At 44.9% G+C, this 12,533-nt stretch overlaps 1 protein-coding gene and 1 long non-coding RNA gene across 6 annotated transcripts in view; both read right to left on the reverse strand.

The window, feature by feature from the left end:
• FAM168A (family with sequence similarity 168 member A) overlaps positions 1-11,957 on the reverse strand; it is a 343,456-nt gene extending 331,499 nt beyond the window's left edge. For 2 of the 5 annotated variants that reach the window (XM_090030785.1, XM_090030786.1), the window contains exon 1: positions 11,790-11,943. The gene's annotated coding sequence lies outside the window, so the exon portion shown is untranslated. Of the gene's footprint in view, positions 1-11,789 lie in introns of all 5 variants that reach the window. The other 3 variants (XM_090030790.1, XM_090030784.1, XM_090030783.1) reach the window with 3 other exon arrangements.
• On the reverse strand, positions 5,676-9,088 carry LOC149875441 (uncharacterized). Its single transcript, XR_016440036.1, has 4 exons — positions 9,070-9,088; positions 8,903-8,970; positions 8,790-8,813; positions 5,676-7,286 (listed from the first exon to the last, which is right to left on the reverse strand). It is a non-coding gene; the product is annotated as an uncharacterized LOC149875441 (long non-coding RNA).
• Positions 11,958-12,533: the final 576 nt, after the last annotated feature.

The following is a 12,533-nucleotide window of genomic DNA, read 5'->3' on the forward strand; positions in this document are numbered from 1 at the left end:
AGAGAGCATGCAGACAGGTGCCACAGGGTGATTTAAGGGCTGGGAGAAATGTCAGTGAGAAAATAAAAGACCATTATCTTCTGCCTTCTCAGAAAGAAGATTGAGAGGTGACTTTTACAGTGGAAAAGGCTGAAAATATCAGGTACCAAAGGAATTTCTAAGTTAGCAAAGAAAGGCACATCATGAACCAAGAGCTGCTGAAGACTTGTACATTCAAATTAGACACAAATTTTTAATATTGGAAAAATGCAAGCAGAAAAGGTGACTTCACTATTTCTTAACATCTTCAAATCAAGACTGATCCTCTTTTTGAAAGATGCAACTTAGCCTAGCACCGACTTATTGGGCTCAATAAAGACTAAATTTAAGGGCCTATAATATAGAGTCAATGATCTAATGGTCCTTTGTGGCCTCAAACTCCTAACACCACACTCATCACTATAATATCTGAGCATTTTCCTGTAATCCATTAAGCAAAGCAAGTAATACATCTTGCATGGTGTTTGTTCTTTCTCCATCTCCCTGGGACAGAAGTATATACACTGGTCTGTCTGAATTTTCTCCTATGTAACTTCAGCAAGTCACTTCACTTTGCAAATGGTATATGTTGCAACTCACTTTCCCCGTGTAGCAAATCAAGTTAATACCACGTACTTGCATAAATCTTGTAAGGATTAATTCATTAATATGTGCAACATTCTTCTGAAAAATCTCAGATGAACGTATAACTGTTCATAGTTAAAAATCACAGGTAACTGTGGCCAAGTCAGCTACTACGTCCAGTTTTAGGCCCCACACTTCAAGGAAGATGTGGCCAGAGACCAGCAGAGAGTGGAGGGGACAGCACTAGGAGCAATGACCTCAAACTGCAACAGAAGAAATGTCGACTGGAGATTCAGAAGACCTTTCTGGCCATGACAGTGGCCAAGCACTGGAATGAGCTCCCTAGAGAAGTCATAGCATCTCCATCTCCGGAAATTTTCAAGAGCAAGTTGGAAAGACAGGTGACTGGGATGGTTAGCCAGGCTTTGAGCAGGGGGTGGTATTGGATGACATTGTGAGGTCTCTTCCAGCCCTATACAATCCTATGATCCACCCTTGCAAAAAACTGCAAGCATAGTAGGGTTGATGAAAATTGAGAAAAATGATCTAAATGAGATATTCTGAGTTGAAATGAACTTTATTTTATTTGAATTAGTTTTTCTTTTTTTTTTTTAAATTAATCTGCTTAAAATGAAATCTGAATTGAATACAAAGTATGTTCAGACTTTGATTCTGTAGAATCTCCCAAAATAGTTAAACAAAAAAAAAAATTAACATGGCAAATCCCTGGCTCATGAAAATTTGCCATGAAAAACAACAAGGAGAGATCGCACGAGATCTACTAGTTTTAGAAGTATAAAGAATAGCTTAGGTAACTTAGGTGGCTGTCTCATTTTTAGGCAATTTTGGTTATGTCTATAACATTCGAGTGGCACGTCCACACATCCCCACCCAGTGTGCCAAACTCACCCTGATGGTGCCCCACAACTGCTACTCTCAAGAAACTAAAGAGCAGTAGCAAGGGGCAACTTCCCAGGACGGCTTCATTGCTCCAGGTCCTGGGTGTAGCACATCTGGAGCAGAGGTTGGCTGGCATGTGGTGCATCTTCTTAACAGTGGTGTCAAGCACAAAAGCAGCATAACCACATTCTAAGATGTGCGAGTAGTTCCAGTTATTTCCCTTAGACGTATTTTAATTTTTTTCCCAGGCTAACCTAAAATAATGTTTCACTTTAATTGCCCTGTTTGCTACATTACTTAGCTGTGAATGTGAAGGATGTTGAGATAAGAGAAGTGTAGGTACCCAAAATATAGAATTTAGTTTTATAAACCAAAACAATCATATACATGTTGTTTTATCTATGCAATTAAATTCTAGTCCCCATCCTAATGCAGCTGCTTGACACAAATCATGAGCAAAGAGTTCATTATCTAGCAAATAAGTAACATATTCTGCAATTCATTATTTTCTAACATACTAAAGTGTAACATTAATAAGAATCTGAAAATATTAGTTATGCAGCTGCTTAAAAGAGTAACTTATAACCATATATACGTAGCTTTATGTAGGAAAAATGGGCCAAAGCTAGTGTAAAAGTTATAATCAGTTGTAAATCTCTGTGTTTTAATGGGTGCCATCCAATGAGAACGCACCTTTCTTTAGAAAGCAACCAAAGTGCAAATGCAAAGTGGATTAGAATTGGTGACTTAAATCAAGACTTTCCACATGATTTAAGGTTTGATTTACTCAGGGCTTTCCAGATGATTTAAATCAATCCACACGCCATGCCATCACCGTTTCATACAAAATGGTATCAGAAGTCTGACTGATCTAAAAGAATCAATGGAGCCTGAATCCATTGTCAAAAAAAAAATCTTAGACAACAGATCCATAAAGCAATAAATACACCGCAGAACTGCAAAACAGAACCTACACTAATGTTTAATTATGTTTCCAACATTTGCAACTGCAATGATGTTTCCAAATGCAACCCTAAAACCTGATTTCAACACAGGCACTGCAACCAAAGCAGAGTTCAGAACCAAGTCACAATGCAGTCTAATATACTGAAGCAGCATCAGAATTTCCCATTTGTCACCTGTCGTACTTCTGAAAACAGGAGGCCTTTTCACAAGCCAAAGCGAAGTCCAAGTACTGCTTGGTAACCATTTCAATGACCTCTGCCAAAAAGGAAGCTGAAAGAAGGAAGCTAGGCAACTACCCACAAACATGCAAGTCAAAGCCAGAAGTTAGTCCAACGTCTCTAGAAGGTCAGGAAGAAAAAATGGCTGAAATTCATGTATACCCCACACCTGCCCTGTCCACAACAAACATGGCACTGCAGAAGTAGCCAACCTTGGCTGAATGCAATCAATCTTCTCCACGAGACATACACACGTAAAAATGTCCCACAGCAAGAAACATCTTCCATTGCTTCCAAGTGAAAGCTGTCCAGAATCACCAGACTGCCCACCACATGGTACAGTTCTGTCAGTTGGGACTTCAAACTCAGCAGTGGAGGAAAAGAAATGGTTCTTTGCATCTACGGAGCTCCATTTGAAGATTTCAAAAACCAAGAGCAGAACAAGCACCATAGCAGCTTTACCCAACGATCTTTATGGTCTATCTGTCATTTGTGGACCTCAGTAAGATGCCAGGATGACATGGAGGAGTACAAGAGGCAAGGATGTTTTGTGATGTCTTTTATTGGACCAACTGTATAATTGGAAGAGTAGATGGACAAGCTTTTAGGCACCGGAAGAGAAGCATTTGATGCCCCAAAAACTTGCCCAACCACTCTCCCAGTTGGTCCAATAAAAGAAATTATAAAAATCCTTGCCTCTCAGACATTTCCTGGATCTTCATGGCTAGAACTCTCCAACACCCTACTACATGAAGAAGGAGGGTATTTAGGAGATCCTGTTTTGCTACTCAAAAACAAAAGTTGGGGGGGAGTCCGAACATCCTACAAGACCAAGAACTGTACAACCTGCTTCCTCAAGATGTTCAAAAACCTAAACAAATCTTAATCCTCAAGAGAAGACAAGGCAAAATGTGTGCTGTCAAGGAGTGCAAAAATTAGACCTGCTCCAAGTTTGAATAAAGTAACGGCCAGACTAGGATGAGATGCTCGTCCAAACATCACCAATCCCAAATAGCATGTGCAAAGTCATGGATCTTAGCTAAGATTACACAGTGATGGGTCAGCAACGGCCTAATTATGTTCATAACTTCGCAATAAGTAACATAAACCACAGAGCAAGAACCTAACTTATGGTTAGACCAATAGAAAGTTTCACAGTGTCTATCCTGCCTAACCATACAAGATAATTTTTTGATTAAAAAATGCAAGCTGTCAACTGCTTAGTAATTCCCACAGAACACAATTATAAGGACGTTGGGGAAAATGGCAGGAAGAGATTAGGAAGCAATCTTGAACATGAATAACTGAGAAAAATTGCAGCATCAAAAATGATTGGATCCACACATCTATCATATTTGGAAGCTATGTTTCTAATGTCAAAATACCCTACGTGTGTCTAGTTCTTGTATCACCATGAAGGAAGTAGTAAACCAAGTAAGCTGATGGCACAAAACAGGCCCCTCTTTTTTTTGTCTAAAAGCAGATGTTTAGTAAGTTCATAAGAAAATGAAGGACTGAGATGTTAGAGTCTGTCCCTAATTTTTTGCTGGCCTCTTCAATTTTCTCTACGTTTTATCAAAGGAAAAGAGAAGGGGAAAAACCTTTTAGGGCATCCATACCATTTTCCTGACAGTACCGGGCATTTTCCTGCCGGATGTTCAAAGTTTAACTTGAATTATTTCCCTAAAAATCTAACCCTCTCCCCAGGAAAGAACGCAGAAGCTTTTATACACATTCATCAGCACGTTCTACCATTAAGCCAACCTTGAAGAAAGCTGCCTCCTGCACGAAACAGCTGCGGGAAAAATGTGAACCCCTCCTTTCTCTCTCCTATTTTCATCCTCTCTGTACTGGAACGTTAAAAGGGACAAAGAGTCCTGTCATCCAAAGAGGCAGAGAAAAACCCAGTAGCGTGTGGTCTGAAGGATGGGAGCACCAGCTTCTACAAACTCCTGCAGAAATAAATTTTCTAAAGGTTTCTGTGTAATGTCAACAAAACTGACATTTTTCTTCCTGGAAAGTACATAATCAGTCGGGATTCTTTGGCAGTCCCCGCTCTCCTCAGCCCTTCCGCGTTAAACAAAACTCTGAGCTACTCTCAGAAATGATTTAAACCCTATCCACCCTTCAAGGAAACCAATTCATCTAATTCATCCCCAACTGAACCAGGCTCTCTGTTTGTGGGGGGAGAGGAGAGTGGAATAAAAAGTTGTATTTTAAAACTAACATGATAAACCATGTTAATCATTTATGAGCAGGGATCCTGGTTTTATCTGATTAAAAAAAACAAAACCCAATTTTTGGTTTAAAAAAAGTTTAACCCCAAATCCACATTTTTCCGTGATTAAAATGAAATGCCATTGTATGTATTTATGTATAGATGGATGGATAGTTTCATTTAAATCATGGAAAAATGTGGATTTGGGGTTACTTTCTTTCACCAAAAATCAGGGATTTTTTTTTTTTTAAATCAGAGAAAACCAGGATCCCTGTTTATCAGACTACCAGGCCCAAAGAAAAAGGGTTTTAGATTTACAGATCAAGACCCACATTCTCACACTGGGGTGCTTCACATACACTTCATAAATTCACATTTAAGGAACAGATTCAAATACTCATACACGTATGAGGCAAAAAGTTGTGCTATGGATTTGCAAATCTCCTTGAAGTCAGTGGAAGCTGCAAGTGCTTGGGCCTCTTCCAGGGATGTATTTGCTAGCTGTGTTGGTCTGAGACAAAAAGAAATGCATAACTCTACAACTCTTGGTTCAGAGATAATACCTTTTTATTAGACCAACTGAGAAATCACAAAAAAATAAAAATCTTTCTTTGCAAGTTTTTGGGCACCTGCGCCCTTCTTCAGGCTGAGGACAAATCCAAGATGGTAAAAATCTTCTTGGGTAGATTCTTTGGGCCTCTTCCAGGCTCCTCAGGTTCTGTATATGGATTTAGGAGCTAACAAGCCTGCTTGAAAATGGTGGTCCAAATTCAGATCCACATCTGAAGCCCCGATGATTGCATGCAAAGCGTCACGCGCTTCTATAATGCTATGGGGCATCAGTCTCAGAGCAGCTAGAGATTCTCCACAGAGCTCTCTTTTGCTAGAATACACCTAGTTACACTACTTTAAAACACAAGCAATTCTCACAACTTCCAAGAAGGAACTTCAAGCGAGGGGCAAGCATCATGCCTTGCAATAGCACACAAAACAACCCTGTGTAGAGAAAGATCCATGTGGAAATGGGTATGACTCTTCCTTAAAGTTCCCGTCACTAATCGTTAGCAGGGTGCAGATTGGTTACATCTTCAATGTGGAATAACACTCCAAAATATGTCAACGGAGAGAAGGTGGTGCAGGCACTTACCCTGGAGATCTTCAAAAGGAGACTGGATGCACACCTTGCTGGTGTGATTTGATCCCAGCAGTCTTTCCTGCCCAGAGCAGGGGGACTGGACCCGAGTGTCTCCCGAGGCCCTTTCCAGCCCTAAACTTCTGTGAAAGCACACGGGCAAGATGAAAGCTCGCAACTGCAAACAGTCAGTGTTCTTATTGTTACAAATTACAACATTCAAATAACCAGAGAAAAATCAGTCCATATCAAAAGCCACACCTAATAAAGCAAGGTAATAATCCTTTATAGAATAACACTGCACAGCACATGCATTATAACATTACCACTGACAATATTTCTCCCTCTTGAGCTGACAGTGCCACTCCAGCACAATATTTTAGACACAAAAATGGGAATGGAGGGATTCAGTTTAACTGAAAAAAATCAGGAGATAAAGCTATTTTACAGACCTCAAGAGAACAATGTCTATTTGAGTGACAAGTACCGCAGCCCCGGTAGAATAATGTTGAGAAATCTACTTCCAGCTCTGAGGCTGCCCCATCAAGACCCAATATATTTGTTCTCATTCCAAGGGTCAAATACCAAATCAGGTCAAATATTTCTCAGTGCAATTAACTGATCTTTCGGTTTTGTGACCTGAGACACAAGGATCACGGCGTTATCAAGAACAGGTTGGCTGCGTGAGACTCTAGTAACGTACGACAAGAAAGGACCGAGCCACTGACATTTGAAATCAGCAGGGAATACCGTTTACATCGTCCTCCAAACCAGGAATAGCAAAACACAACAAATTCTCTTATTAAGGGACTATGACATCAAGTAGTCAGACAAAACTGTGGTTTGAATATGACAGCTTACACATTTTAAAATTGAGACAATCTGATTGAATGATGGTGACCCACATCTGCAATACGAAGAGCAAATCAAGAAAATTATCATCAGTGCCCTCCCCTCTCACACAATTCCCACCCTCAGAACGAAACAAAGGGGGATAAATACCAAAACCGTTTCCTAAGACCGTCTTTCGTGTTTTTTCTCACTGCTGCAGCAACTCATGTATTCTACTCCATGCCTTAGAGAAGCACTAGCCTCTAAATCCATTGGCCTGTAATTCATGGCTCTCCAGAGGACACTTTAAATGCATCTTTTTCATATCAGTGCTTGAAAGAGGAAGGAGAGGCATAACACCGTATTTTTCTCACCTCGAGACAGAGGTTAGCTTGCTCACCTCAGAAGTTTACTGGCTCTGTAGTGGAAGGAAACAAAACTCATGCTGTCAACCCAAGCAGCAAGTGGTTTTCCCCTAGCCGAAGGAAACCTGACCAAACTGCCTGATCTCCTAGCTTGCAAATATACAGCACTACAACTAGTTTGTCAGTGAATCACCATTGTTTAGAAATACGGTCTAAGGAGAGACTAAGAAAAACAGAGAAAATGGAAAGCACATAAAGCATTTGAGTTGGGGAGAAGGAAGTCAGGGTCTCTGCAGATATAGTGAAGCCCAAAGGGCATGGTTGGAAGACAAATGAAGATCATAATCTGGACTGAAAGAAAAACAGTGAGCTCAGAAAGGAAAATATAAAAAATGAATTTCCCGTTAACCTCATCAACCCCAGCTACCTAGTGTTTGATGGCAAGAATGCAGAAGAAGGTTTGTCAGGGAAACTGGGAAAAGGTTTCTAATCCTTATAGAAATGGGGCTTTGAAAGAAGGTTCGAACACCACAAGTTAGGGGCTGGAGGGAGGCGAGGGCAGGGGGAACAATCCAGTTTTAAAATAGGCTGAATACATCTGTGAACATGAGCACATAAAACAGCAGTGCACTAGACTCCGTGACCAAAGAGGTCCCTTCCAGTCCCAGCTGTCCTGAGGTCTTGTGAAAGAAGATCAAACATCAAATCCTATGGTCACATTTTAAAATCAATCAGAAGTGGTCGATAACCTCAAGTGCCCCCACGTCCCCTCCATCTAAGAAGTGCGTGTCCCCATTAAAGGTCATAAGCCCTTAACTTCAGATTGAATAATTAAAATTAAATTCAGTCTGAATTGAATTATAGTCAGGCTTTCAGTTTATATACAAGAGCAATGTTCCCTTTCATGAAAGTGCTTTCTGACTGCACAGAGAACAACTTCTTTTCCCTTTCTCCTGGTATCTGTAGAGCGGTTGTTGATATAGCAAGATATCAAATAAGTAGTTCATCTACTTCAATGTTCGACTACTGGAGAATGTGACAGGTCACTCAGTCAATCCAAATTTTAAAAAAAAAGGTAACGAGTATTAGACTCAGCCTCATCAGGGAAGAGCAGACAGGTATTTCACATCCCAGTACTGATGGTACACTGCTCCAGCATTTACACGTTACACTCTCAAAAGATGCTCCACATTCATAAATTCGCAACTAAACCCTAAGATAAAGCTGTTTGGCTTCCATTCTGCTTGGTCTGTAAAGGAAAAAGTCTGACTATTTACCACTTTAGCAATCCTTTTCTTTAGGCATAATTAGGGAGTTTAAATCAGATGAACAAAAAAAGAGAGGCAACATTTATAAGCAGAAAAAAGAACCCAACTTATACCAATATTTGAAATAGTTAATATGAAAATTAAACAACAGTAGAGTGTACACACATCACTGACAGGATATTATTCATTAAGAAGAAACAAAAGCTATGCTTTCAAGCTTGTGGCCACAACATAAATAGAAGTCTTTGATTTCTCAGCTACCTTGGGAAAAACTTAAGGAGGACCTACCAGGTGATCTGATTCTCGAAATTTCTGAAGAGAAGTGAGGGTAATCAGAGTTAATGGATTCGCTAAAAATAAATTTATGAACTAATTTGAGCCCTTTTAATAATTACACCTACCCAGAAAGAACAAACTTCGGCATATCAATTTTGCTTTAAGTACTCAGCCGTAAAGGTCATCAAAATCCCTTGAATAGTTAAAATTCAGAAGAGGTGCACTTCAGTACGAACTAAAAAATTCATTTTGATCTCATCGTGCTCATTTCCCTTTTCTTTACATCACTCACCATCTCGACTCAGTTTGAGCTCTAATCAACAACCACTTCACAGTTAACATTTCATGAAATAATGCAGTTGATGCAATCAAGTCCAGCAAAATGTTTCCCTAAAGATGTTTCCATCATCCACGTTCCTTGAAAATGTTCAAGCTTCCTCCATCACAATTTCTCAGTAAGCATAAACACCCCAGTGCATCTTAAATCATATTTCGATTAAAACACAAATGGAATCACTTGGGGTTTCTTTTTGGTTAATGCACCATGCCTTTGTCCAGAGGAAAGCTGGGGGAGAAATCACTCAACCTCCTCATTTTTCTACATTTGACAGTATTCAGCACCAAATGAATTCCTTTTAGGATCAAATTCAATCTACAAGCTGTAACCTGAAAGCTTATCATCAAGAGATGCTGGGGGAAAAAAATTCAAATAAAAAAAAAAATACCCAGTACAAAACACCTTCTTGCCAATGAATATTTATTACATTTCCATATTCCATGGCTCCTCTGTTTACATAAAGGACTGAAGCCAAGACACCTCTCTAATATTATTAGCCCACAAAACAATGATGTACTTAATTGTCCTGAAAACCACGACACCAATAAATGAAGTCTTCAAGCAATCCATTTTTTAAAGGAAAAAAAGAGAAGGAAACCCCGTTTTACAGCTGTATGCATTTTCTATACGTTCCACAACCCTGTGATCTCTGTTTTCAGGCTACAGATGTTATACAGTGACATCCTCAATCTCATCAAATCTGTGTCATTTTAAACCCTGGATTCCAGCAGGACACAAAAGGGGCTGAGGAGACCACACAACTCACTCCTCCCCCCGCCCCACGGAAAGTTATACAACACCACCCGTTTTAATCCTCCACATGCCCCCCATCCACACACGTACTTCTCGCTACATATTTTAGCATATCCTCCTGTTTCGTGATGCATAAAAGCAGAATCCCCTCCCCACTCCGCTTTTAGAAATACCCTTTCTGCATCAATTTCCAAGAACCTGCACAAGGCTGGGCTTAAAACCGAGCCATCTCTACAGCAAAGGACGGGTGAACAAAAAACGCCTGTAACCCAGAGCCTCTCCTAGCGCCAAAAGGAAAGGTAGAAGTTGGCACGGGACCCACTTTCGTACTCCCCCTCCCCGAAGACTTCCGCCAAGTCCTCATCTGGCTGCCAAGATCCCTGAAGCTCCTTCCTCTCCCCTGCCACCTCCACCATAACCCCCTGCTAATTCTTCTCGCCCCCTACCAGCCCTTCCCTTAGCAGCTGCCCATATGCCACCTCCCCATACCACCCATGCCAGTTCTTCACATACACCCTGGCTTCCTGCCAGCGCCTGCATTTCACTGATTGTTTGGTATTTTTAAAAGAAACCTGGCTGCAAAGGCCCAGGACACACACAGCCCCACTCCCCTGGATGCTACTTCCACTGCTACCTCTGCCAGTCCGCCCCCCACATGAGTGCCACCATGCCCCAAAGTGCCAGTGCCTCTCCCACATTTCCCTGCATTTCCCCAAAATATTCTCCCCTTTGTGCTGCCTACCCCAGCCCCCTGGACAAGCCCTACACCTGCCTCCTTTCCTGCAATGTCCTCCCTAAGAGTCCTCAGACGAGGTCCTCACCCAGCACTGCCGGTATCAATCCCCTCTTGGAGCTGTCTCATATGCCAGCTCCCTCCTGCCAGCCCCCCCATCCGTCCCTCTACCCACAGAGCAGCTGCCCTGCCAGCCCCACCGTGCCAGCTCCATACACACAGCCTGGCTCCCCTGCTGCCACCCAGCCCAGCCCTCTACCCACAACACCCGTCCCACACGCCCCTGCCAGCCCACCTGCCCAGACCCCCCAGCACATCCCAGGCAGCTCTCAAAAGCCACCCCCAGCCCCGCTGCCAGCTTACGTGCCCCTGCTTGCAACCCCCATGCCCCACCAGCACCCCCATGCTCATGTTTTCTCTGTGCAGATTCAACACCTGATGCCCCACTTGCAGCCCCGGGCAGCACCTCCCATCGAGTCCCTTGATGCCACCGCATGCTCCTTGCCAGGTCCCCACAAGCCCTGCCACCCCCCAGGACCCTTGTCCCCAATGCCGCCCCACACCCTGGGCAGTTCCTCCCATGCAGGCTCAACACCCTCCCAGCCTGCCTGATATTCCCCCCACCCCGGGCTCAACCCCACGGCAGCCCCTCCAGCACCACAAGCACCTGGGACAACTGCCCCCTGGACCCAGATCCCCAATGCCAGCCCTTACCCCTGAGCTCCCTCCAGCCCTCCCCGCATCTCACACCAGCTCCTGCCCCCATGCCAGTCTCCTACCCCCCACAGCACCCCCCACCCCCCATGCCAACCCCATGTGCATCTCCTACCCCCCACAGCAGCCCCCCGTGTGCATAGCAGCCCCTGCCCCATGCCAATCTCCTACTCCCCACAACAACCCCCTGCCCCCCATGTGCACACCAGCCCCTGCCCATGCCAGTCTCCTACCCCCCACAGCAGCCCACTGTCCCCCATACCAACACCTGCCCCCAAGCCAATCTCCTCCCCCCACACCACCCCCTCCCCCATTCCAGTCTCCTACCCCACTACACCAGCCCCTGCCCCCCATGCCAACTTCCTACCCCTCCACAGCAGCCCCCCCGCCCCCACAGCAGCCCCTTGGCGCCCCACAGCCTGTGCAGCAGCTTCGCCCCCGCGCGCACCGCCGGGCCGGGCCAGGCCGCTCTGACCTGCGGGCGCGGCGGCGGCGGCTCCGTGTCCCGTGTCCGCGGCGGCTGAGCGCTCCCCGCCTCCTCCGCGGCTCCTGCCTGTGCCCGCAGCACCAGCGAGGGGGAGGGGCGAGGTTGGAGGCGGGGGGGGGGGGGACCGCCAGCGGGACCGTTACAGCCCGGCCGAGGACTACAGCTCCCGGCGTGCCTCGCGCGAACCCCGGGGGCCGCCAGGCAACTGGTGCCCCGCGGGGCGTGCTGGGAGTTGTAGTCTTCCCCGGGGCACGGGCGGGCTTCCCCGGGAGCTCCGGGGGGGAGGTTGGACGCAAGGTGCGCTGGGAGCTGGAGTCCTAGCGCGCCCGCATGACGGGAGTTGTAGTGCTAACCCTGACGCCGGCGGGAGAGGGACGGTGGGGCCTGCGGGGCACGCCGGGAGTTGTAGTGGCGGGGCGGTGGCGGAGAGGGGCGTGCTGGGAGGTGTAGTCGTCCCCGCGCAGAGTGCAGGGGCAGGGAGGCCGGCGCCGCAAGGCATAATGGGAGCTGTAGTGCCAGGACGCGGGCTGGGGCCGCTTGCTGGAGCGGGGCATGCTGGGGGCTGTAGTCGCGCGCACGAATGCACACACACACACACACACACACACACACGATCACAGCTCCTACATATACACATACACACAATCATAGACACACCCACGTACTCTCTCTCACACACACACACAGAGGCACATACAAGACCACAGGTCCTACAGACACACACATGTGCAT

The sequence above is a fragment of the Crocodylus siamensis genome, chromosome 1 (assembly GCF_052110815.1).
Source record: "Crocodylus siamensis isolate JL-2025a chromosome 1, ASM5211081v1, whole genome shotgun sequence".
NCBI lineage: Eukaryota > Metazoa > Chordata > Crocodylia > Crocodylidae > Crocodylus > Crocodylus siamensis.